This window comes from Sinohyriopsis cumingii, chromosome 9 (genome assembly GCF_028554795.1).
Source record: "Sinohyriopsis cumingii isolate HCF-2022 chromosome 9, ASM2855479v2, whole genome shotgun sequence".
Taxonomy (NCBI): domain Eukaryota; kingdom Metazoa; phylum Mollusca; class Bivalvia; order Unionida; family Unionidae; genus Sinohyriopsis; species Sinohyriopsis cumingii.
In genome coordinates this window covers 15846624-15872236 of record NC_142969.1, presented here as the reverse complement: position 1 = coordinate 15872236, position 25613 = coordinate 15846624, and the positions used below count along the sequence as shown (strand labels likewise).

Sequence of the window (25613 nt, the reverse complement as noted above, 5' to 3'; positions counted from 1 at the left end):
GCAACCTATTTTGATATCGTTTTACTTCAACTTCCCGGCAAATGACTGAAAATGGTAAAGACAGTACACAAAAAGGACTAATAATGCCCACCCCCACTTCCAACAGTAGTAGCACGCGCACCCGTTTGCATTACACTAAGGGTAGTACCTGCTGTAAAGCAGGTTAATGAGAACCAACGGTTTATTTCGATACTGTTATGGAACTTAGTATTTTTACAAGAACTAGGAAGAAGCCTACATGACTTCATCGCCTAGGTCCCTTGAACCTTGAACCTACAACCACCTGCTTCAAAGCCCCCCCCCCCGCTCTCTCTCTCTCTCTCTCTCTCTCTCTCTCTCTCTCTCTTCAGTAGATAAATGTAATCGGGCAAATTGTATGTACTGTTTACGCGGACACGGGTACTGTGTATATTGTTGGAGGTTTTCTCTTGCTGTTAATGTGTAAGTCTTGTACAGTTTTTAATCCTAGTACTTTTTCAGACATGCGATCGTGAAGTTTGGAAGCTAATTTAGTCGTACTATGTTACCTAAGTAATATTCTTAAGATAGAATTGAAGGTTTTCCCCTAAAGTAAATCACTCTAATGTAGATTAGTTAAGTATTGAAAACTGAATTTCACTATTAAAATTTGTGTTGAACCTTGGAAAAATGGCCGAATCAATCACCACATTAATTCAGGTGGTCATTGTAATGAAAACAGCAAACAATTGCTGATTATGTTACAAAACAACACACACACACACACACAGAGAGAGAGAGAGAGAGAGAGAGAGAGAGAGAGAGAGAAAGTTTAAAGGCACATCAAAAGAAGAATGGCCATACTTCAAATATAAATACAAAGAATTGTACCAAAAAGATTAGGAAAATAGATCCTTCCAATAAATATACATGTAAATATTAAGTCATTCAAGATAGAAGATAAAATGTCAAATCAAATATAAAGAATAAAGGAGATATTAAAGACATGTTCCGTGTAAACTGACTACCGTCGACATTTCTACCCAATATACGGTATCATACCAAAGGCTCTAGATAAGAACGCTTAAAGTGGAAGAGAAAGAGAAAGAAGAAATTCAAATTTCCGTCTCAACACCCACACACTCAGTGCTGTGGAATGTATCGTATTACAATGACTGACAGGTTTCGTTTTGCTAGAAGTATTAATCGCACTGGGTTCTACAGAAGTATTGCAGAGTGATTTCAAGTCTTCGCATAGAACAGTGGACACAGAGTAAATAGTATTTGGCTTTAAATAATACGTTACATGGTGCGTCCTGTTCGTAAGTTATCAGTGATGAACTTTTCCAAGTATGTGCAAGCTTGCCTAGTTTAACGAGCGACAGATTTAACACCGAGTTTAAGCAACTTGGCTCGATAACACAAGGAGCCCTTGAACTCACCTGGGTGCCTGACCTGATCCTTTGCGACTGCACAGTGATATTTGTCACGATTTTAGCTGCGGTTCAAATTTTCCTTTGCTCTGTCTTTAATAATCCATTACGGTAAGTTTCCTTAAATTCTTATACGTAATACAGTGAGGCCACTTTCATTGAATGGGCAATGTATATAGTCGATAGGAGTTCTACTGCATACATTTTCTAAATATCCACTTGTCATTTTCGGTTTCCTTCGAAATGTCGACAAATTTGTAAATTAAGCATACGATCAATAAAAAGGCCGAAAATCGTATTTACAGACGGCCTAAATCCGATGTACCTAAGGCGTTCCCCTTCTAAGAATAGATGATCACGTGACAAATCACATAGTAATTAAAGAGCGGAATAATAATAATAAGGAAAGTTAATTTCCTGCTGTCGCCGCTAGGTTGAAATAGTTTTTAGTTTGTATTAAAAAAAAAAAAAGTAATGTACTCTCCTTAAAGTAAAGCAGTTTTAATATGCAGTTTTAGAGCAGTGTGAAAGTAAACAATGTGTTGAGTAATGGTTTCATGGGGACCATCTCAAACTTTGTATGACTGAAATCTCTCTCTCTCTCTCTCTCTCTCTCTCTCTCTCTCTCTCTCTCTCATATACCGCAAACATAATGGCATGACATTATACACGGAAATACTTTGAACAGGCCGTCACTTTTGACTAATTCCAAAAAACAGAGAATTATGAAGGGGTAAATGCAACATACATTAAAATAACGGAGCATGACTCATTATTTTAAGATTCAAAAAAAAAAAAAAAAAAAAAAAAAATAGTAATCTGCAGGTTAAACTTGATTCTCAAAATTTTCACTTTGTTTCATTAAATTCCAGGACTGCCGATTTAACTTTTAGGAGGGGGTATATTTTAACACAAACTAAATTTTCATCATTCATGTAGGTTTTAAAAAATCTTGCTTTGATTTGTGGAGAAAACAAAAACACACCATTAAATCCAGTTATATTAGTTGAAAAAGGAATTATCTTGAGGTAATAGAGAAACAAATATTTCTGGTTTGAAAATAAATCCAAGAAGTCCTCCTACTTCTCTGCAAAAAAAATGGTTGTTCCCTTAGCAGGCAGTTTCTTGTTATCCATACATACAGCAATTGTAGAAAATGTAAAAGATTTAATTTAATTCTTAACTTTGAATTAAATTGTCATTATAGTTTTAAAAATATTAAAACAATTTCTACCTTGCTGATGTCAATATGCTTGATTGCTGTGGAGGCTAATTAGCTAAAACCTGTCACATTGAACATTTCTTCAAAGTATGACACCATTAAATGAAGTAGTTTTGAAGAAGCGTGAAAATTATATTTCTGACCTGAGGACCAAGATACACACATTTGTTTGAAGATTATATTAAAAAATATTTCTTCCAATTCTTTGATAAAAATGTTACCAGTGTATTTTGTGGGGAAATGTGAAATCATGTATTTTCTACCCTGTTGCTTTGGAGTCAATGGTAGCTGTCAAAAATGAATTTGATTAAGTATACTCTTCGAATATTTAACCAAATATTGATATTTCTTTAGACGTCAAAATCTACTTTTTATCAGAATGTTATGCAAACTAAAAGGTTGTTACTTTATAAGTTCATGCAAGACAGGTGATGAATGAATAATATACGATACTGTACACGCCATGTCTCACTGTGCAGCAGCTGGAACATACTTCATATTAAAAGTCCATTTCACAACGATATTCACATCAGAAATGGGAGGTCATGTGTTCGAACACCCACCCACGCTCAAGTTATACCAAAGACAAAAATGGTACTAGCAGCTGCCTGGCTTGGCACTCAGCATTAAGAGGTTAGCATTAGGACCGGTCAGTCTGGTGTCAGAATAATTTGACTGGGTGGAATATGATGCTTAATGTTTGCAACATGATGCCTCAGTGCTAGATATCACTATAAAGTGACACACTGCAGATGCTGTAACAATATGACTGAAACATTGTTAGAGCTATGTTAAAAATCCAAATCACACACACGCACGCACACACTTGAGCACGTAACCAGCATTAGAGCGACATATGTCACAGAGCAGCATTAGGGCGACAGAATGACATCATGTTGTGTTATGAAACAGTAGCACATATTTGCATATGAATTCATTAAATTAAATTAAAACTCCTATTATCAAGCTTCAATATTCATGTTTAAAACAACACAATTTATTTTTAAATATCAACTCATATTTGTCGCCTTAATACTGTGTCGCCTTAATGCCTACACACAACTGTGATAGTCAAAACATCCTTATGGCGACAAACTGGTTGTATACTTGTTATTTTTTTAAATAGGAACATTTTCCTTTCTGGAGTTGTTTTTGGTTCTTTATTGCTTTTAAATGTCTTTAAGAATGAGAGACGTTTATGTATTCTGTTTAAAGGTACAAATTACAATGAAAACCATAAACTGTATTTTTCTGTTTGCATGTTGTAAGTTTCTCTCTCATTCTTTTAATATTATTCGAGGGCACTTTGCCTAGCCTGATATAAGGGACTACACTGCCTTTATTTGATAATCGTGCTGGTCCTTATTTTAGGACATGGTCTTGTGGTGCCTCGAGTTTTCCTAAAGCTGGAAAAGAGGTCTAAGAAAAAAGGCAGAAAATCAAAATGAAAATAAGAAATAAAAGGGGAGAAATTTCTCCCTTTGCGTCTGTATGTTTATTTGTGTGTGTGTGTTTGTTATTTGTGAGTGTTGCGTTCGTGTATCCCTTTTGTTTTTTGTGTTTGTCCATATGCTGCGTCCGATATTTTCATGAACTACCCCAAAGCCCTGTTCACTTCGTGCATTGTAAGCTCATTACTTCCTCCGGTACGCAGGTTCCCTGCTCCCCGTCTGAAAGGCCTGGTGAACATCTCTAAAGAGATTGTTAATGTTGTGTTTGATTGATGGGTTTCCCTTTTTTTGTAATGTGCGTTTAAAGGTTACATTATGCTAATGAGCCAAAATAAAAAGAACAACTTAGGGAGACACCGTTAAAAAGGACAAAAATTTCAAACATTTAAAAATTCCATTCTAGCATCCCTGTGTACTTGTGACATGTGAGAGAGGAGCCCGAGCCGGCACACGGCCTGGAACCGCCTCCTAAGCGGGGCGATGAACTGGAGACGTTCCCCTACAGCGGTCTTCCACAAGGGTGCAGGAAAAATGTTATATAAGTCAAGCACGTATTGTTTAATCCTAGCCACGTGACCATACTTCAACATTGTTTTAACAATATACTCAGTTATATTTTGTATACTTTATCAGATATTCTGTCTAGATATTATAAATTATTTCTTCGGTATCTCCCTTGTTTGCATATCTGCATTATGAAGTTAATTCGTTCTACTTTATTATTCGCACATTGAGCTATTGCATGCTATTTTGTTGGGCATTTGGGCATTTCTTTTACGATGTGGCGTTTGAAAGTCATTTCGCCCGTAAGCCTGTAAAAATTTAAATATCATACCTTGAACTTGTAAGGGCTTTAATTCCCGCCCACGACTTCCACACATTTTCCCAGTTAATCCCCCAGTGTTTTGTTCTACTATATATCTTCAGTTTTCCGTATTTTCCACCGATCCATTCGAATGTGTGTCTCTCTCTCTGTTCACCATAGTTCTTTTTTATCTATATATTTTAAAACTATCTCTTTAATATACCTATATTTCCGTGAAACTTCAAGTATTTTAGCCAAAAGTTTGTTCATATATATATAAGTAAAACCCAGCCAGTATGTCTACAAAGCTTCCAATGCTAACGTTGGAATTTTTAATTATTTTTTTACAAATCTATTTAAAATATTAGCTAACTTAACTATAATTAAATTGGGAAGACTTAATCACCCCCTAGTATTCGTCCTATCTAATGTTTCCTTGGGTAGATTTTGCGTTTTGCTGTTCCATATATAATTTTCAATTTGTTTGTTTAATTCAGTCCGTTTTTTATTTCCAGGTCAACGGATTTTATGATATAATTCATATTTCTATAGGCCTACATGTATGTCTTGGCCGCATTATACACAGTGGCGTAAGCATCCATATATCTATATTATATTTTATCTTTGATACTATGTATTTGTAGTTGTCTGTTTTTTGCTTTATGGCCAAGGGTCACTCCTAAAGCCTTTGACGTTATCTTTTATTAGGTGAGGTGTGAGTCCCGGTTGGTACCCCCTCCAGTTTCCTATCTTTAAAATATCTGTTTGTCGTGGTTGATCTAGGAGTCTGAGGCTTTCCCGAAAGTTTCAAATTCGTTTTGCAGGTGCTTAGAGATTTTTTTATCCTTGAGAAAGTTCGTGCATTCATCTACGTGTTGGAGCATCTTATACTCATGTTTCAAATTTGGAATGCGTATACCTTCTATTTTCGAGTTGTTTCTTATTTTGTGACCCAAGATCTCAATTGCTATTACGTATAATAGCATGGACAGTGGCTATCCCTGCCTCACTGACCTTTGAATTTCAAATTCTTCCGTGATAGCTGTTTATCTGTACTCTCGCAATTATTGAAATCATCATACATGTCTTTGTGTTCTTATGACATCCCCTCATGTACATCTTGATAGTATTTTGATACACTTCAATATATCATCTTTTGGTGAATAAATATTATTTCAATCCCTTTATATTTTCCAGATTCTACTCTCCCCTCCCTTTCTCAGTTCTTCCCTCTTATATAACCCTTTTGCCGTTTTGTAAAGTATTGTAAATTTCCCCACTCTTATTATCCTCCATCATTTTGCTTCATCTAAAATCTCATTTAGAAGTTTCAGTGCTATTTGGTTTTACTCAGCTATCTCTATCAAGTCTAAAAATCTTTTAAGTTCTTGTTACTCATTTTTTATTTTCTCTCTCCTTTTTTACAATAATTTAGAGTTTTCTTTTTAGTTTTCCATTTTAAGATATCCCATTCATTTTCAATATATTTGTTGCCATTATAAAATCCCTCAATCCTTCTGTTATATTCATTTTCCCCTAATATTTTCTTATTTAATTTCCATTGCCCCGCCTCTCACTCGTTTTCCTTTTCTCCATTATTATTTCTTTATTAACCATTTTATGGTCTTATATTTTACACTCAGTTATTCTAAACTCTTTTATGTATCCCAAGCCTATTGGCTTGGTCAACACCATATTCATACGTAAATTCTTTCCTTAAAATGTTTAATCGTCTATATGCATCACATAGTTTGTTTTTGTTTTAAATCTTTCATATCCTCCCTAAGTAATTTATTGTTTGGTGTTAAATATATTTTCCTATCTAGATCGTCTTCCACCCAGTTAAAATCCCCTCCCATTATAAAATTCTGCATTGTAATGTCCTGTAAATATGTGCTTAGGTTTTCTAAAAAAATATCTTTTATTAAATCTTTGTGCAGGAAAGTAAACGTTGACAAATGCCAGTCCTTAATTTTTATACGGATTAAACGTTCTTAAAAAATTCCCCATCATGTAGTTGCTCTCATGATATACATTTATTGTTTCGAATTATTGTTGCTACCCTACCCCTAATATCTTCTTGAGTATCACTAGTGATTATAATTGCATTCATTTTTTTTTACTCCAATGTTGCTTTTATTTCCTTTGTTATATTATTTTGCGTTTCTTGTATCATTATTATTTCAATGTCCTTAGTTTCCTCTAATAATTTCCCTAATTTTTCTTCGTTAACCCCATTTATATTAATGGTCGCAATCCGGAAGTTTGTTCCATTTTTACTCCCAATTTAGTTTGTCTGCCGGTTATATCTTGCTTATTTTTTAAATATATTTCTTATTTTATTAGTTCAAATGACAATTGTTAACATCTTGTTGAGATATTTAATTTGATTCGTCAGTCTCCATGTTTGTTTTCTCCGTTGTATTCGTCACTAATTTTCCTGATTCTGTTGATCTTCATGTCTTATTTTTGCTTGATTCCATATCCGTTTCCGAAATGTTGCCTGTTTTTTCCCAGTCTAATGTCTTAATTAATTCAGCGTCGCTTGAGTCCGTCAGGTTTTCTTCCTGTCTGTCTGTTTAATCCGTTTGCGTTTGTTTTTCGTCATTCTCCAAACTTTTCTTTTCCTTTTTTATTTTTATAACTAAGAAAGGGGTAATTTTTATGGGGAATCACTGTTTCGGGTTTTTTCTTTTTTTTTGACTCCTTTCTGATATTCGGGGGGTCACCCACTTGCATGAATTCTCCCGAGTTCAACATTTTTCTGTTTATTCTCTTTTTGGGCGGGAGTGGATGTCAGGGGTTTGAGACTTATCTCTATGACCCCTTCTTCATCTGGGACGTACTCTGTGGACGTCATCCACCCCTCTTCTCCTTCTGAGGAAGAGCTCCCTTCATCCATCATCTGTTTCTGCAATAAATAATATTTATTGTAATATGTGTTTTTCGCCTTGTTCTAACTCGGGTTTTGTTGGCTACTTCTTTTTTGGGAGGGGGAGGGGCTTTTTCCTTTAAAATCAACTGGAGTCTTTGTCCGCCCCATCTGAAATTACAGATCTGTCTATGCTGGGAACTTTAATATTATAAGTCTGCCCACCATGAGGGATGGTTGGGCTAGCTACTTCGACTGTAGATGTTTCTATGGCATTTATTGGTGGGGCCTGTGTAACACTTTCCTGACTGCCCTCTGTGCTTTTTCCCGTATCTTGTTGTTTATTTACTTGGGCATTTATGCATTGTGCTATCAATTAGTCTATTTCTGCCTTTGTAGGCCCCATCGCCTCTTCTATTTGTTCTTCTTCCTCACTTCCTTCTATCTTGTTGATAAACTTATTACATACCTGATTAGCGTAAGTACTCTGGACTGGGAGATTTTCGCTTTATTTTGGGCCATGCCCCGTCTGCATAGACTTGGGGCACAACCGGTCATTCTCGCAGCCCCTGTACCTGGTTTTTAAGAGAAATCGCATCACACAGAAAAGCGGGGATCTTGTCTGCATCCTTGTTTACTAGAGTACGTACCCTTATAACAGTCGTAACAGTCTGATAACCCCACACTGTTGCCATCCGGCTCTTTCTAACCTTGATCTTCAGCTTTCTTTCTAATTTATTTTCTATCTCTCCATTTTCAATTTCCAAGGGCCGGCCTGATACGTAGATATCTGTTACCTTGGCTTCAACCTCTCGGACTTTCGGAGTGGCTTCTGATATATTGGTCACTTGGCCTTTCACTTCTAGTTCTGATATTTTTACGATGGGTTCATCGTACTGTTTGGGGTATAAAATGAACTTATTCTTATGTGTGCAGGTGGTTAGTAAAGGGTCTTTACCAACTAATCCCAGTTTGTCTAAACTCCGATAGGGATATATAGTTTTGAAGCGCATGATCCCACAGGGATAAATTGTTTTGCGAAAAGAAATTAAAATCGCATCGGACTTCGAAACTGTAGTTTAATTGGGCTTGGTATTCAGCCGTTTCTACATTTGCTGATCTGAAGATGAACCGAGCTGGGAATCAGCCATTTTTGGTTTTCTAGGTAGCTCGTATTTTAAACACGCATCTGTAAAACTTCCTTAAAGCAAGATTCAAAGTATGACATAATGCTTGCGTTAATTAAATTTAGTTTAACAACCTTTCATGTCAAGCTGATGTATGAATAGTTGCCCATCCGAAAAACAGATGTCGCGATGTATTGGCGGGATTAATGACGCATAAAGCACTTCAAGGATGAGCAGTTAGATAAAAATGATATACTGTGCCAAGTACATTTTCATATGTGCGACATTCAGTTAATATGCATAAGTTATCGCCCTATACTACTTTCCAAGTGCGTGAATTCTTGAAACTTTTGCTCGATCTGTACTCACTGGCGTCATCTCCGTAAACATTAAGTACTTTATAGAACAATTAATGCTCATTTTTGCGCAAGTTTTTCTGTGTTTCTTTGCCTTACGTTCCTGTTTTGTCTCGCAGAGAATAAGCTACAATAATATCTTATTGGTGGCTAGTGTTTACCTGGACCGGAACAAACACTAGCCGAAATCAGAATTCATTGTAATATATTGCACCGTGTTACACCAGTAGTGTAGCTTTCAGACTCGACGAAAGTAGACATTATACAAACAAGCAAAGAAATTTCGTGTGAAAACTTAAAATAATTTGTGTGGCTTAGATTTTTTTAACGTAACTTCAACATATTGCTGTCTACGGTGTGGCAGTTTATAGTGATGTCCAGAACCGGGACATCATGTTGCAGACATGTAGCATGACGTCCCACCCAGTCACATTATCCTGACAACAAGCCGACCAGTCCTAGCACTAATCTCTTAATGCTGAGCGCCTGGCGAGGCAACTATTAGTACCATAATTTCAGTCTTTGATATGCCTCGCCCGTGGTTCAAAACCGCGATCTCCCGCATCAGAGGCGGACACTCTAACGACTAGGCCTCCAGAGAGGTCAACAAAATAATAAGTAAAGCACTTGATTGTACACGTGGAACACATTTGGACTCTTTCTTTTATGCTTTGCTTTATGCCTGGATAAAATAATTAGCATGGAATTGGCGCTGGGGGGGGGGGAGCAATATAACGAAGCATAACGTTAATATATAAGGCAGGCAATTTGCAAGTCTTTTTCTTTTCTACTAACAAACAATTAGTGCCTGTTCCTTAAACAGCTGTTTCAGATGTATTTTCAATTTAAAGATTAAATTGGTAAATGACTCATATTTATTCATTGACAGTTGAAGATTAAAATAAGTTGAATACGATTAAGTATAGTTTTATATCGATTTCCACCTCTTGCATTGATATGTGTATCGGTACAGCAAAAGTGTTGATGCATCGATATATCTGTTACAAGCATAACTAAACTAGCCAGTGACCAGAGGAGACTAGACAACCTGAGCAGATGGGAAGAAATGCCTCTCCATCAGGTAGTTTTTTCTCGATAACTGCAAATATACCGTAGCAAAGAGCAATTATCCTTGTCTTATAATATAAGGGCAACATATCAATTCATATTATATTAATATTCAACTTCTATTCTCAATGATCCGTTTCTGTCAAATATTCCAACTCGCTATTTAACTGTCATAAATATATACCATAAGCAATCATATAGGCATAAAAAACGATTAGAACACAATTGTCGAGGTCACTACATTTTAATAAAAATGTTATCCAATGAAGCGAATTTATATTATTATGATAACTGCCGATACATTTGTTCAAAATGAGCTATTTACATTTATTCTCATTGATTTTGATAGAAACCATTGGCAAAGCCCAAGCTATCAATTTATTGGAGTTCTTTAATGGAATTATGGCAGGAACCTTTATTCGGCAGCTCGCCTGTCTTAAAATATGTTAACGATAAGAAGAAAAAAACGCCCACCATTTGATTCACAATTACATTAATATATCAGAATGGCTAACGCGGAATTTAGGCGCGATGGTGCAGCTCTTGTTTGGTCAACGTTCCGTATTGATCACGATGTTATTTTCATTGATGTTACAATGAATGATCAGCGGGTGCGGATGATTATTGATCGTCTGGTGGGTGATAAAAAGTATTTATTTAGAATTAAATTTATTATCGAACACGACATGGATTATCTGGGATAAGCTCGACTCTGTTAAAGAATCACGTGGGGAACGTGTTGTTACGGTAGATAAAAATTCTGCACATGGAGCGCTGGCTGGTATTGACTATCCATATTATGCGCGAGCATATCCTGTAACTGACGTTGTTTATGCACTTTATCCACTAAACGAGCCTGATAATAATGCTGTTCAACCGATGCGACCGACGAGAAAATGGATTAACAATCACGAATCAAAAAAATTAACGAATGGTCAGAAAGTTTTAGAGCGAATGGAGCTAAGATAGTATACGTCGCCGCGTTGGAAAAGCGATTCAAGTTTCCGATGGTAGTAAAAACAATCACCGAGCAGGTTTTGCATAATTGACGAAGTTTTGCATAATTCTGACAACTATAAAACAAGAAGCACCCCTGTAGAAATAGTTGACCAAAAAGTTCATGCGTGGAAGGCAAGCGTAACAAACTTACCACCGAGGAAAACTGCTAGATTTTACCACGACAATATTTTTGAGGAAATTGATAATATTAGTAAGCACGATCCTGTATCAGTCTGGCTCTTTCATAGTGATTCTTGATCCGTTGTTGATCGTCAGACGGATCTACCATCGGAATTGGGATCCAATTATCGGTTTGATCAGTTCGTGCTACCGTGAGGTAAACTTTATCGCAAAGAATATCTCCATGATAAGATGAAACACGTATCGCTAAAATACACCATCGTCGATTCACAAATCAACATAGATGAATTGCTGAATAATTGTTTTAACATTTCGTCTGTGGTTGCTCGTATCGCCCAGCAAAACAATTCGTGGCGTTCAACACCAAGGGAATTTCTCGATTATATATCGCGTTCATGTGTTGAATTTGATATGGTGGTCTTTGGAACACAAAATATAATCCAGTTGATGTAATTTCAGTTGATATGGTGGCTTGTTTCCCTGTTAGTTTTCTTGGAGTGGGTGAATGTGAGCCGTATTTCTCACGATTTGGTCATCCAGCACACGAAATGATGAGAGTTGCAATAAACATTCCGCTGCGAGAGGATTCCCATGAAAATACCATTGATCTAACTGCATCTGCTGAGAATGTATTATTGCAGCAAACATTCATCTGGTTATTGTTGCTTGGTTTGGTCACCATTTTAACAAACCAAATACTTAGATAAATCTCAAAGACTGTTGTGCAAAAAATGAACGTGAGATATATGCTTGATGCGATGATATTGACATCGTTGACAGTGACTACGGCGATAATTTCATACAGGACACATAAAGTCTGGCTGCCAGAGGATGACGATAAATCGTTTGGAAAAGATATGACGACCACAATGCGTTTAAACATCGCGAGTTGTAGGGCCATTTCCGGTTGCTTCTTCAGATGGCGATTCGTGATGCATGGTGGATGCATCAGTCTGCATGGCGGAGAACATGAGTTAAAACAACTGATGGAGGCTTTTACTCACAGCTGCACCGCCTTCCTTGTATATTTCTACTGAGATTCATTCTGAGCCAGGAGACTTGCCGCTAGAGAGCAGATGCATTGCTTTCTGGGTTCTCCAACAGGGTTGGTGGGTCAATCAGTGATTCATTGACTGGAACTTGGAACAGACAATCAATGGCTTCATCATTGATTGATGCTGGACTGTTCAGGACGCAGTTGAAGTGTTCAGCCCACCATTTCAGAATCTTCTCTTTGTCAGTGATCAGCATGTTCTCATCTGCACTGAGAAGAGGGCATGATCCTGATGATGGCGGCACTAGATAAGTATATGTTTATATGACTAACCGTAATGATGAGAAAAATTAGAATTAGATTAAATAGCAATTAACAAATTCCAGAGTATCAGACATTAGAATTTTACAACGGAATTAACATTAGAAAATGAGTAGTATTAGAACATGTCTGGTTTGCCCAAGAGATACTGTCATTTTAGTAATAGCTGCTTTTTTGGTGGTCAGTGGCGTAGGTAATCCTCTATTTTGATGTCATAACAACTATTTTGAGGACCAGTTTTTGAGTTTTCAATAAACATTTTGAGGATAACAAAGCGATTGTTCATCGGAAACTGTTTAGAGTGGATGAGAATCTATTACCTGATTTAAACTGAATAAAACAGATTAAATGACCCAGGGCATAGGTTTTCTATATTACGTAGGTTTGCAATGTCCATACAGACTTTATTAGGTATCGGGAAGCAGCAATGATTGATATGTCCATACAGGCTGCATTAGGTTCCACGTGCGGGCATTGTTTCACATGTCAATTAAGCTGCATTAAGTTTCGCCTAGCAGCAAGTTTTGACTTGTCAAACAACATTTCAGAGACAGAGGTTCGGAAAAATATGAGAATATATACCTGTGACGCTATTTATGTAAAGAAAATTCGTGGCGTGTTTTCGTGAAACTTTGTTGTTAAGATTATTTTCCTGAATAGTTGTAATAATAATAATATTAATAATGATAAATATATATATATATATATATATATATATATATATATATATATATATATATATATATATATATATATATATATATATATATATATATCATGCCTAGTGACGTAAAGGATTGTAATCGATGTATGCTTTTCGCTCGCTGTTCTGCCTACCCCTGTCCTGTAGTTACACACAACCGCCATCAATCCCATAGTCCTGGTGATAGATGTTACCCGATCGATAATAACTGTAATGCAATGGCTTCAAGAAAGTTTTGCAAATCCTACAGTAATTATTAAATGAGTAAAGAGAAAGGTAAAATAAAAACAAAACAAAACCATATGTTGATCAAATCGACAGAGATTTGGCAAGCAAGTAGATGCGTAGGCAGTATAAACATTCAATGCAAAATAGTTGTGGAAAAAAATGAACATTTATTTTTTTGTTCAAATATTAGATTGACATTTTAGTATCAAATGTTGATCTTTTTCTTCTTTCAATAGCAACTGCTTTTTGAAAAGTTATACAACTACTACATAAATGAATTATACATTTCCTTTTTCTTAATATAAGAGTAGTTTCAACTTAATCTTGTACAGAGTAATAAACCACTTAAAACGGGGCTGTTATAGGACGAGTAAACATTACGAGTACGCAGCATCGTTTTGAAAAATGACCGTCTTTATTTGAATCGCAAGTGTCGATGATTTGTAGACGTCTGTCAGCTATAAATAGTATTGTAAAATGTTTAGCATGCTCATACTTTAAGATTTATGTGTGCTTGAGTCAGCATGAAATAATAATTTACTGCTATACAACTGGGTCGTGTTCAAATAATTGACCTCTAACAGAGTAGGATATTGCCTTCAACTTTATTTAATGTGTATTTTAGTCTAATGGTCCATGTAATTTATTTGCATATAAAACTCTTTACATTAGTTTAATCTCATACGACGGAGTGCAAATATCAGGCAATGTTTGCAGAGACTTGAGAGACTGTACATTTTTCAGCTCAAATATGTTGTCGGAGAATCAGGAATATAAACTTCCAGTTATAAATACGCCAAAGTCCTTATCCTTCCTTTTCGATAATGTGATATATATATATATATATATATATATATATATATATATATATATATATATATATATATATATATATATATATATATATCATAGAGGAGTGTAAAAGATTATTTCAGCTTTAAAAAGTAACTTGACAGGGCATCCTTTACATACAAATCAAGTAAATAATACTGATAACCGGTCCTTTCGTCAACCACTTTACACCTTTAGTAGGTACATTTTACACACATGCAGCTTTAGTAGGCACATTGTACACACACACAAAGCTTTAGTAGGTACATTTTACAAGGTGATCTAGATCTAATCGAAAAATACCATATTTCTGTTAAATCTTATACATGGCTCCACTCATAAAATAAAACATAACACAATTTTGGTAAATATTTTCAGTGTTTCTCATTGTTTACTGATCAATTATGTCACATTATTTGTAATGTAAAATGTAATGTTTATTACTTTGCTAAGTTAAATTCTTGAATATTTAGCTTTTTTCTTTTATTTTTCTTTCTTTTTTTTCATTTCTCTTTCTTCGTAATTGAGTTTAGTGGGTAAGTATTACTTTCTGTACATTTTCCTTAATTCACTCATTCTCTCTTGTTTCTTTCTAGCTTACATATATTTGTTACAAGCAATGCAGATAACAACAGCACACCTATTTGAAAGATTTGATCACAACTTAGATATTTGTTCTTCACACCTTTAACCCCTGTGGTTCTATTAATAATTTATCATACACTCTTAATACATCAAATTTAATTCTACCAGTGGAAACTTTATAAATGTATTCCTTCTTTTATTATTTAATGTCTGAAAATGTGTAACATGCATAGGCTTTCTATCCTCAGATGTGTAGGTCTCTGATTACAGTACTGATGGAGACACATGTTTATATTAGCATCCGTGTATAAACCATTGACATAGCAATAATTACAGAACAAGCAGCGTGCTAAGATTGAGTTGGCTGAAGTACATTTGTCATAGGACTAGGCAAGTATGGTCTTCGTCAATCACTTTTGTCATCTAATGTTTGACCGGGATCGATAGGTTTGTGGGTGCGCAGGTAGCTTAAGAGGTCGATGTGCGCCCTGAATGTTCTGTGGCAGTGTGGACAAAAGATGGCAGCAACGCAGATGGTTGGGTCGTTGGTTACCGCTTTCCTAGTCTGCCTCCATTGTTATGCTGCGGTGTTCTGTTGACCTCGCAAGCTGCAGAGCCTTTTGCGATGAAGGAACGTCACAAGTCCTTGTCCTGAGCAGTCGGCTCCCATGTGTCAGTGCTTATGCCAAAATCCTTTAATGACTTCTTCAAGGTGTCCTTGTAGCGTTTCCTCTGGCCTCTTTTGGAGTGTTTTCCTTGTTCTAGATCGCCATACAAAATATCTTCTCGGAAGCTGGCGGTCTAACATGTGGGCTACGTGGTCTGCTCATCGCATCTGTGACTCCATGATGGTGTGGATACTGGGCAGGCCTGTTTCGGCAAGGACTCTAGCATCCGGGATCCAGTCTTGCCACTTTTAGTTGAAGAATCCTCCGAGGCAACTTGTGTGCACTGTCCATGTTTCGCGAGCGTATAATAATGTTGGGATTACTGGCGTTCTGTATACTTTCAGCTTTGCCTGTAGACTAGTGCCTCTTCTGTTCAACACATTGCTGAAGGCTGCGCTCTCCTTTGCAATACTGGCATTAACTTCGTCATCGATGATGTTCTGGTACAGAGTGCTGCCAATATAGGTGAACCTACTCATTGCGCTGAGTTTGTGGCCGTTGATTGTGATGTTTGGCTCAACATACGGTTTCCCTGGGGCTGGATGATACAATACTTCACTTTTATTTGTGCCGATAGTAAGGATAAACGTTTTGCAAGCACCAGATAACGTGTCAAAGCTGCGTTGCACGTCACCTTCAGAGTCAGCGTTTAGGGCGTAGTCATCATCAAAAAGTAAGACTCTGACGATGTCGGTTGTGACCTTAGTTTTTGTTGAAGCCTCCTGAGGTTGAACAGTTTACCATCAGTACCGTATCTGATGACGATTCTCACGTTACATTAAGTCCTTACGTAGAGACAATTGTGGTGTGGCACCACTCAAGGAACACGGGAAACTACATTCTGAGGCATCCGATAAGGCTAACATACCGAATCGTCACTACCAGTCAGTCTTCACACAAAATGATAAGAGTGATCTACCAAGCCTACATGGAGATCGTTATCCACCAATACCTGACATCAAAGTTACTGAAGAAGGTGTATACAGCATGTTGCGGAAAATTAACCTACAGAGAAGGCCACAGGACAAGACATGATTCCAGCAAAGGATCCTGAAAGATCTAGCAGAAGTGTGTGCACCATACCTGAGTTATAGTTACCAGAGGTGCCTCTCAACAGGTTATGTCCCTGATTGGTGGACAACAGCAAACGTTACAGCTATCTTCAAAAATGGAGAAAGATTCAAGGCCAGCAAATACAGACCTGTCTCCCTTACACGTATCTGCTGAAGAATGCTTGAATACATCATAGTCAGCAGCACGATGAATCATGTAGATCACTTCAACATTCTGACAGACTGCCAGCACGGTTTCCGTGCCAGACGAAGCTGTGAAACACAGTTCATAACCCTAGCGGACGAGCTTGCCAAATCCTTAGACAGAGGGAAGCAGTATGACTTTGCTGTCCTTGACTTTAGTAAGGCTTTCGATCGTGTCCCCCATAAAAGACTCCTCGCTAAGTTGGACCACTATGACATCATGGGTAATACTCAGAAATGAATCTGAGATTTCCTGACAGATACATGGCAGAGAGTTATAGTAGATGGAGCAACAGCAGACCCAGCACCGGTTGTTAGTGGGGTACCTCAAGGGAGTGTTTTGGGTCCCATCCTATTCCTGGTGTTCATCAATGATCCACCTGCGAGTGTCAAATCCAATACCATAACTTTTGCAGATGACTGTATAGTCTACCTGGAAATATAAGACCTTTTGCAGATGACTGTATAGTCTACGTGGAAATAAATGCCTCCAAGGACTGTGAGATCCTTCAAGAAGACCTGAACCAACTGGCCCTCGGTGAAAGAACTTGGGGTGTGTCGTTCCACCCAGAACAATGCAGCATCCTAAGAGTTAACAGGAACAAATCACCAATCTTGTCCGAATATACTCTTAAGGGGCACAAGTTAGCCAATGAGCAGGCAACAAAATATCTTGGGGTTGAATTGTCCAGAGACCTCTTATAGAAAAGGCAAAGAGACAAGATAGTGAAAAAAGAGAACAGTAACCTTGGTTTCCTGCACCGCAACCTCCAAATCAACAATGAAGAAGTAAAAATTGCAACTATTTCACTCTGGTTCGACCAGATCTTGAGTATTGCTCTACTGTGTGGAACCCACATAATTAAGATCTAATAATTAAGATACAGATGATTCAGAGGAGAGCTTTCAGATTCCACAAATAAATATTGTAACACTAGCAGTTTCAGTGCAATGTTGAACCATCTCCAGAGGTAATCACTCGAATCCAGGCGAACTAAGGCCCAGTTGATCATGCTGTACAAGATTGCGAATAACCTAGTGGACATAACAGCGGACAAATACTTGACCCTGGGATATAGCCAAACTAGGGCAAACCACAGGAAAAAGTTCCAGTTAAAGTCAGTATCGACAAATTGTTCAGCTTCTTCCCGTGTACAACAGGAACTTGGAACAAATTACCATCGATAATTGCAGAAGCTCCTGACTTGGTATCTCACAATCTGGAGATTTGCCAAATCACATTCCAATAAACTAGTCAGCTACAAGTAAGACATAGTGATTCTCAGGGCTATGCCGGTTGAGGTTCCTTATCTCATAGCCGCTACGGTAGCCGAATTTGTCTGAGTATGAAGGGGCGAAAATGTACACTAACTCTCTTTTACTTATATCTGTCCTTCCTACTGTTACTCTTCTGACTGTCCTGTCACTTCCGTTTTTGTTTTATCTTTGACTACGCACCACCCGTTGCTTAATAGTGAAGTGTGACTGTGTCAACATATTTATTGATATAGATAGTGATGTGGTTCCAGAGCCTGCTGCTGGAGTGACTATGACTCAGCTTTTTTTCTTTCTTTCATTATTTTAGACCTAGATTTTATTTCTAGTCTTCTTTTTTCTGCTTCTTTAATTTTATGATTCATTTCTTCCTGTTTTTCTTCCCTTTTCTGTTTTACAATTGCAGCATGTTCATTTACTGCCTGGTTAAAGATTTCAAAATTATTAACATCTTCCTCTGATTTGATCTGCTTAGTATTAGTAGCAAGGCCATATACATCTTTAACCTAATCTGCACCTTTTACAGTTTTATTATATTTGGATTTGACGTAATGATCTCTACCACCATATCCAAATGCAGCAATATCAAATATTTGGTCTTTATCACTGATAGCGGCAATAAATTCCTCAGTAAATTTATCCATTATGTTAGTCCTAACTTTTGGTGGTGGTTGTAGAGAGGTTGCTGAGGTGGATGAACTGGTAGTGGTGGTTGAAGAGGTTGATGGGGCGGCGGAGTGGGTTGAAGATGACCAGAAATATCCACTGGTAATGTTTCAGGAGCTTTTTTGTTGTCTCAGTTGCTATAACAATTGTTTTGGTTGGTTTCACAATTGGTTTCAATAACTATTCTGTACCTCCTGTAAATTCCACTTGGGCTTCCTGATGTTGTTTTAACTCCTGTTTGACATAATCATGTACTGGAAGGTATTTCTTAATGGCCTCTAGTTGTTGTGGAGCTTATTTACCAGTACCAGTACATTAAGATCACTTGATTCTTGAAATAGTATCTGATTGTTAATCACGCATGACATTATCGTCTTTCCGTGGATGGCCATGATCCATTGACTATTCAAATTTCAATCAGTAAAACTTCCGTTGTAGACAAACTTTGATGCATCAAGTACAGGTGCAAAAGCCATTACTAAATTCTAAGTTATATGCAGCTCTGATAATGCAAGAAGAGTAATATGGTATGTTGGTCAAGAAAATATTTTTACAGATTCAAACAAGACTATATAAATCTAAAGTAAAAGGACATCCCTTCTTCAGAAACATTGATTCTAACATTAAAATTGCTACAACAAATGATCATTGAACTAGTTACCTTTGGATCAGACGAAACTTATGCTACCTGAACAAAATATGGTGCTCCCGTGATAGTAATCACATTTGGTTCCGCATAAAAGAGCTTCAGAACTACGTGGACACGAACAATGTGCACGTGCTTGTAGCCAAATGACAATATCAGCGCATGTTCTAATGACGCAAGGTAGTTGACTTCGCCGCAGCTGTGATGTTTAGACTACTAAAAGCCCCCATGTTTAGACAACTAAAATGTCCCCACGAGAACCGATGGATTCCTCATATAACATTGCGGATACGAAGTTCAGTACCTTGAAATTAAGACTCGTAGTTTCAAAACATCAGCCATTTTTATTGGCCGTTGCTGTGTAATAAACAGGTTTTAGCATGTTTTTATTATTTTATTCCTGATGTCTTTGATGTAATTATACAGGACAGTAAGTCGTACACGGTTTGGCGGACACGACGAGTTATATGCTTGACCAATATTTCCGAGTCTTAAAGTTTGCAAACGTTTAAAGGTATGTTTTTGTGTCCGCTATTTGTATATTATTGTGTCTTTAAAATATTCACGATGATGTATTTTGTTGCTTTTATCTTTTCTAACATTACTTATTGCTGCTTGAAGTAAAGTGATGATGATGATGATGATTTAACAAAATGGCGGTTAAAACAGCCCAATTGTTCTAATTACCTTGCCCTCATCAACGGATAAAAAATTATGAAAGCTGATTATGCATGCTGTATGTATTTTAATTTATACTGCATTTATATATCTGCATCTGGCTGCTCTAAGATAATTTTGCATCATAATTATTTCACGCTGAAGTCAGTCAATAGCTAAGGTACTCATATATTGTTTAACTTTTGTCCATGATTGTAGATTGTAATGATCATTTGTAAGTAACATATTACATAACTATTTTTTGTCCATGATTGTCGATTATATTTTAAGAGAATGATCATTCGTAAGCAACAAGTTTAGTATCATTTGAGTTTAGGATGTCCCTTGGAAACAAACAAGGTATACACGATGTCAGGATCGGTAAATTTCATTCAAAGGCTTATATCATTGTGATACATCAGGACTGTTAGAATATCGGCACACTCAATACTATTGGTATCTCTTCACATTCAAGATTGGAATTCATTCGGAACACTTTAGATTTTGGATTTCTGATAGAACTTATAAGATTATTTGGGATTTTTGTTAATAAATACTGTAAGTTCTTTTTAAATTTTCACTTTGTGTTCTCTGGAAATAATTTTTTTTAGAGTTTTATTAAACTTAGTGGTTTCGTTTAATATCTTACTTAGTTTAAGACCATAGAGCATTAGCAATTGGCTAATTCATACTTATCATGCCAACGCTTACTGAAGTGGACGCGATATTAGAGAAAGATACATCAGCTATGGTAGGAAACCCGTTACATCGAAATTGAAAGTTGCATGTGAAACCTCGATACGAAAGGGTGATGAAATAAAAATAATCTTTTTAAAGAGTGTAGCATAGCTAGTGGTACAAACACTAATATCCCAATGCGGCCGTAAAAAGTTGTCTGCTGTTTTTTTTAATAAACTTGCTCATGTTTTTCTTATTCATCATTTGATTTAGATCTCTCTCTCTCTCTCACTCACACACACACACACACACACACACACGTTCTGTCTGTATCTCTCTCGCACACACACACACACACACACACACGCATGCGCACAGGGGAGACATATGTAGATAGAAACACTTCAAACATATTTCTGCAACCATTCTAATCCTTCAATATTATAATTCAATTTGGACATATGTTATCTTAGACAAATACAATTCCGTCGTTCTTGTCTGTGAAGATGACTGCTAAATAATGGTTATGTCCCCTTATAGTATCACGTGTTTACCAAAAATTGTGCGTCTATGAAAACTATGTCCGTTATTTGATAATAGCAAATAAAATATCATTATGAAGTTTCTTATAATTTGCAAGAAAAAGGATCCCAATTCTGTGTCGTCAAAACACAAATGCCCCATAATGTGATTGTCTAAAGCCAGCGTCACCAGCGTCTAAATGAAGTCAGTAAATAACATTAACAACTACTATTATCTGTTTTTCATCCAGAGATATAATAATTGTTGAATAATTACTTTTCTAATGCAGTTATTGCGACCAATGATACCTTTTTGTTTCCAATTCTCTCTATTTCACATTTTCAGTTCAACAATTATTCTTATCTGCTGTGTTGTGGGTATAATTTTATTCCAACATTTAGATGGTGCATGAGCATTTAGTGCAAGGAATTTATTAAGAAACTAATAAATGTGATTTTCATTCATAGAACATCTGGATACTACTGAAATTAATATCTCGATAATACTGAAAGTAAACTCTTTTCTAAAGGATAATATTAACATTATGCTCTTTTCGAAAGAAAACAGCACTTAATGTTTAATGTTAGCTGTGTGTGAGCATTAAAGCCAAATGGAACATAATAAAGTGCTACTTGTTTGTAATGTGTATATGTACTTATATGGAAGGATGGGTAAAGTTTTAAAAATCTTCGGATTATGATTCATAATTATTTGTTTCCTTAAATAAGTTAAAAGAATGATAATAAGTTAAAACAAAATAGATATCGACATTTATCAGTCTGTGAAATAAATTTTGCACTAATCGGAATAAAGAAATTTTAAATGGTTTCGAAGAATTTCACCTATCAAAAATTTATGCAAACTGGGCAAATTCAAACGGAATGTCATACTACCCACAACACGTTTTTGGCATTCTACATTATGAAAATTCGAATTGTTAAAGTTTTTCTCAGCAATTAATTTTTTTTTAAATCATTAGTTATCCCTACCAAGGCGACCGAGGGAACCATTTTGTTGTGCAAAACTAGAAGTTGAATAATTTCGTCTTCTTTTTTTAATCCCATAACGTGTTATTTTTAATTTTAAACATTCAAGCGATCTTTGCATATAAGACCCACCTAAGAATAAGGTAAATTAGTTTTGATAATAATAATAATAATAATAATAATAATAATAATAATAATAATATTATTATTATTATTATTATTATTATTATTATTATTTTGGGAAAACAGCTTTTTTAAATGCAGTCAAGTTTCTCTCGAGTATTTTGCGTTGCAAAATTTACGGGATTGTTTAATGCAGCTTGTGTTTTTAATTTCAGATTTATTGCTAACTTCCTGCACGACCTCATTCGTAAGCGAAAACTTGCTTATATTACTTGTGCATGTGTATGACTACTGAATATGGACGATCAAAATGATGTAGCTATTAGGCAGTCTTGCATTATTATTACGGGGGGGGGGGGGGGAAGGGGGTCGGCCCTGCATCACCTTTATTTTCTAAATGATTATATTTAAAAACTAAATCGGGAATCCACCGTTCGTACAATATAGGCAAAATATTTTAAAATTATTTACAATTTGAAGAGGTATTGAAAACTTGTTATTGCAATATTAATTTTAGCAATGTTAAACGAAGGTGGAATTCTGTGTTTTACCCACTAAGGCCCCTTCTCCACCCTCCGAGTACTCACAAGAATTTGCCACGTTTATTGTACAATACAGATTTAATTATTGCAAATGGTACCGTATAAGTCCAGACCGAGTATTGGAGTATCATTAGTTCATCAGGCACAAAACATGAGCCTGAGGACTAGTAACGGAAAAACCAAATAATCAAACAGTATGCAGGTTCCAAAACATTATGTATTAATTTTTATTTATCTTAAAATTAAATACACAAAAACACATGTATTATGTAAATAAATAATACCACATAGGTATGTGAAAAATTGGAGATATGATCGTCATAATTTATTAATAAAATACGAAAGGGGAGTTACACAGGACTCAGTCACCTTATAATAATCATTGCTTTCATCTTGAAACTCTTTCTTAATCACATCAGACACTTCAGAAGTCCTTTATTTTAATTAGTCAAGCTGAATAAGTTTATAGACCTTTTACATTCATCTGCTCAGTGTGTTCTTTTTGGACACTTTTAAAAAAAGTGTTAAATTGTTAATAACACACATTTTTAGACAAATAAAAAGAAACCATATCATATGCATACCCACTAGAATACATAAATAATAATAATAATAATAATAATAATAATAATAATGATTAATGTCTGAATCTGATTTCATGTTTAATGTAAATAATATTTTCTTTTATAGACCATCCAGGAAGATGGATGCCATCCCTATATTTTCTCAGATTAAATCATTTGCCCAGTGGGCAACGGGAAACAGTAAAGGTGCTCAAGAAACACAGAAGAACTTTTTAAAGCTGTGTCCGGTGGTATCGCAGGGCACGTCACTAGTTCAGGCGATATGTGGGATCAAAAAGGTGCCAGGGAAACCCAGATGCAGTTCCTGAAGGGTGTAAATGGCATGGTCGATTCTGTACCAGTTGTTGGACACGTAAAAGGGACATTGCATTACGTATGTGGCGACAAGGAAGGGGGCGATAATGCTATGAAAGCTGCATCACATACTACAGGTGTCATTGGTGGTGGCTTAGGGGGTTTTTTATTGGGAGGTCCAGTGGGAGCCGTAGTATTAGGAGCTGAGGCAGGAATGTTAATGGATGAGATTATTAGTCTGTCTGATATTGCCGTTAACGGACAAAATGCCAAGCCATACGGCTTTGTTGACAACGTATTGCACATTGCAAAGGACCCAACGGATGGAGGCAACTATATAGACTTGATAGGTACTACATTACTTGATGGAGTGATGGGATACACAGCAGGAAACGGCATAGGGAAAAGGATTGAATACATTCTTGATAAACGAAAACTTGCAAAGACCGTTGGAAAAGAAGCTGCAAAAGACATCATAGATGCTGGGGAATCAATGAGAAAGATTCATTCTAACATTAAAATAAAAAGTAACAAACCTCACGTGAAAACAACAGCCAAAGACCTTGTAACAGGTAAGACTACCGAGGGACATAATAAACAGATGCGCGTGGTTCTTAAGAATAAGAAGCATATTACGAATGGACCAACCGAATTACAAAAGAGAGTGCCTGATGCCAAGCAGATATTGGATAGGCCTGTAAATACGTGTGCAGAACAGCAGGCTTATAATGGTTTATACGCAGAACGTCCCGATGCTTCGCCTGGTGATTTCAGAAGTGTCAGTGTCAGAATGAACCCTAAATTACAAAGGCCTGTTACCGCGAAATGTTGTGCTAATTGTAAACAATACAGCAGTGCAATGGGAGCCGTTCCCACTGATCTCATCCCTGAAACACCCGTTCCAATAAGAGCGAGATTTCGTCCAGCCGTTAATACGACTGCTGTAGGAGTTTGCATCCGTGCTATGACTAAAGAAGTGGAACCGGAAGCTCAATAACCCTCCTAGTGGTGATAACTGTCAAAATCTGCAACTTGACGTGACCATGCTTCAAATCTACATGCAACATAACTGCATGACCCCTCCTATTACACCTTACTGTATTTGTCGAATACATGGTCTCTCTTCGTCACTGTCGGACCTGATAATTTATCAGTTTCACAACAATAAACATAACGTGTAAGCTTCTTAATGCGTACACAGTGTGTAATGTATTTAGTTGTAAGTTTATCATGATATATAAATTGCATTTCATTAAAATAATGCTGCTCTTTTTAAGTGCATGGTCATATTATTCTGGGCCGAGTATAGTGGAGATGTACAGTACGTATAGTGGAGGAAGTTAAATATGTTGTACTAAAAGTGCCAATTAACTGACGTCTCTACATAGCTTCAAAGCTGATTACCCAAAGTCAGTGTCATAATGCTCACAAATTTACTGATGACTGCCATCTCACCTATGTCCTCATAGGTTCGAGTCTCTGGATCGGCCTATGTGGGTATGTGAGAAAGCTTGCCAGTAGCTTCCCGAGAGTTGAAGGTTCTTCCCCGGATTTTTTTGGGTTCTTCCTCCACCAATTATACTGGCCGCCATGTAGAGCCTATCCAATGATGAAAAATTGAG

The 25613-nt window shown here is 36.5% G+C and overlaps 1 pseudogene across 1 annotated transcript; it reads left to right on the top strand.

Moving 5' to 3' along the window:
* Window positions 1–1057: 1057 nt before the first annotated feature.
* Window positions 1058–25267, top strand: LOC149791313 (uncharacterized; annotated as a pseudogene). Its single transcript, XR_016423342.1, has 4 exons — window positions 1058–1502; window positions 20032–20119; window positions 22787–22818; window positions 23804–25267. The product of XR_016423342.1 is annotated as an uncharacterized LOC149791313 (transcript).
* The last annotated feature ends 346 nt before the right edge of the window (window positions 25268–25613 follow it).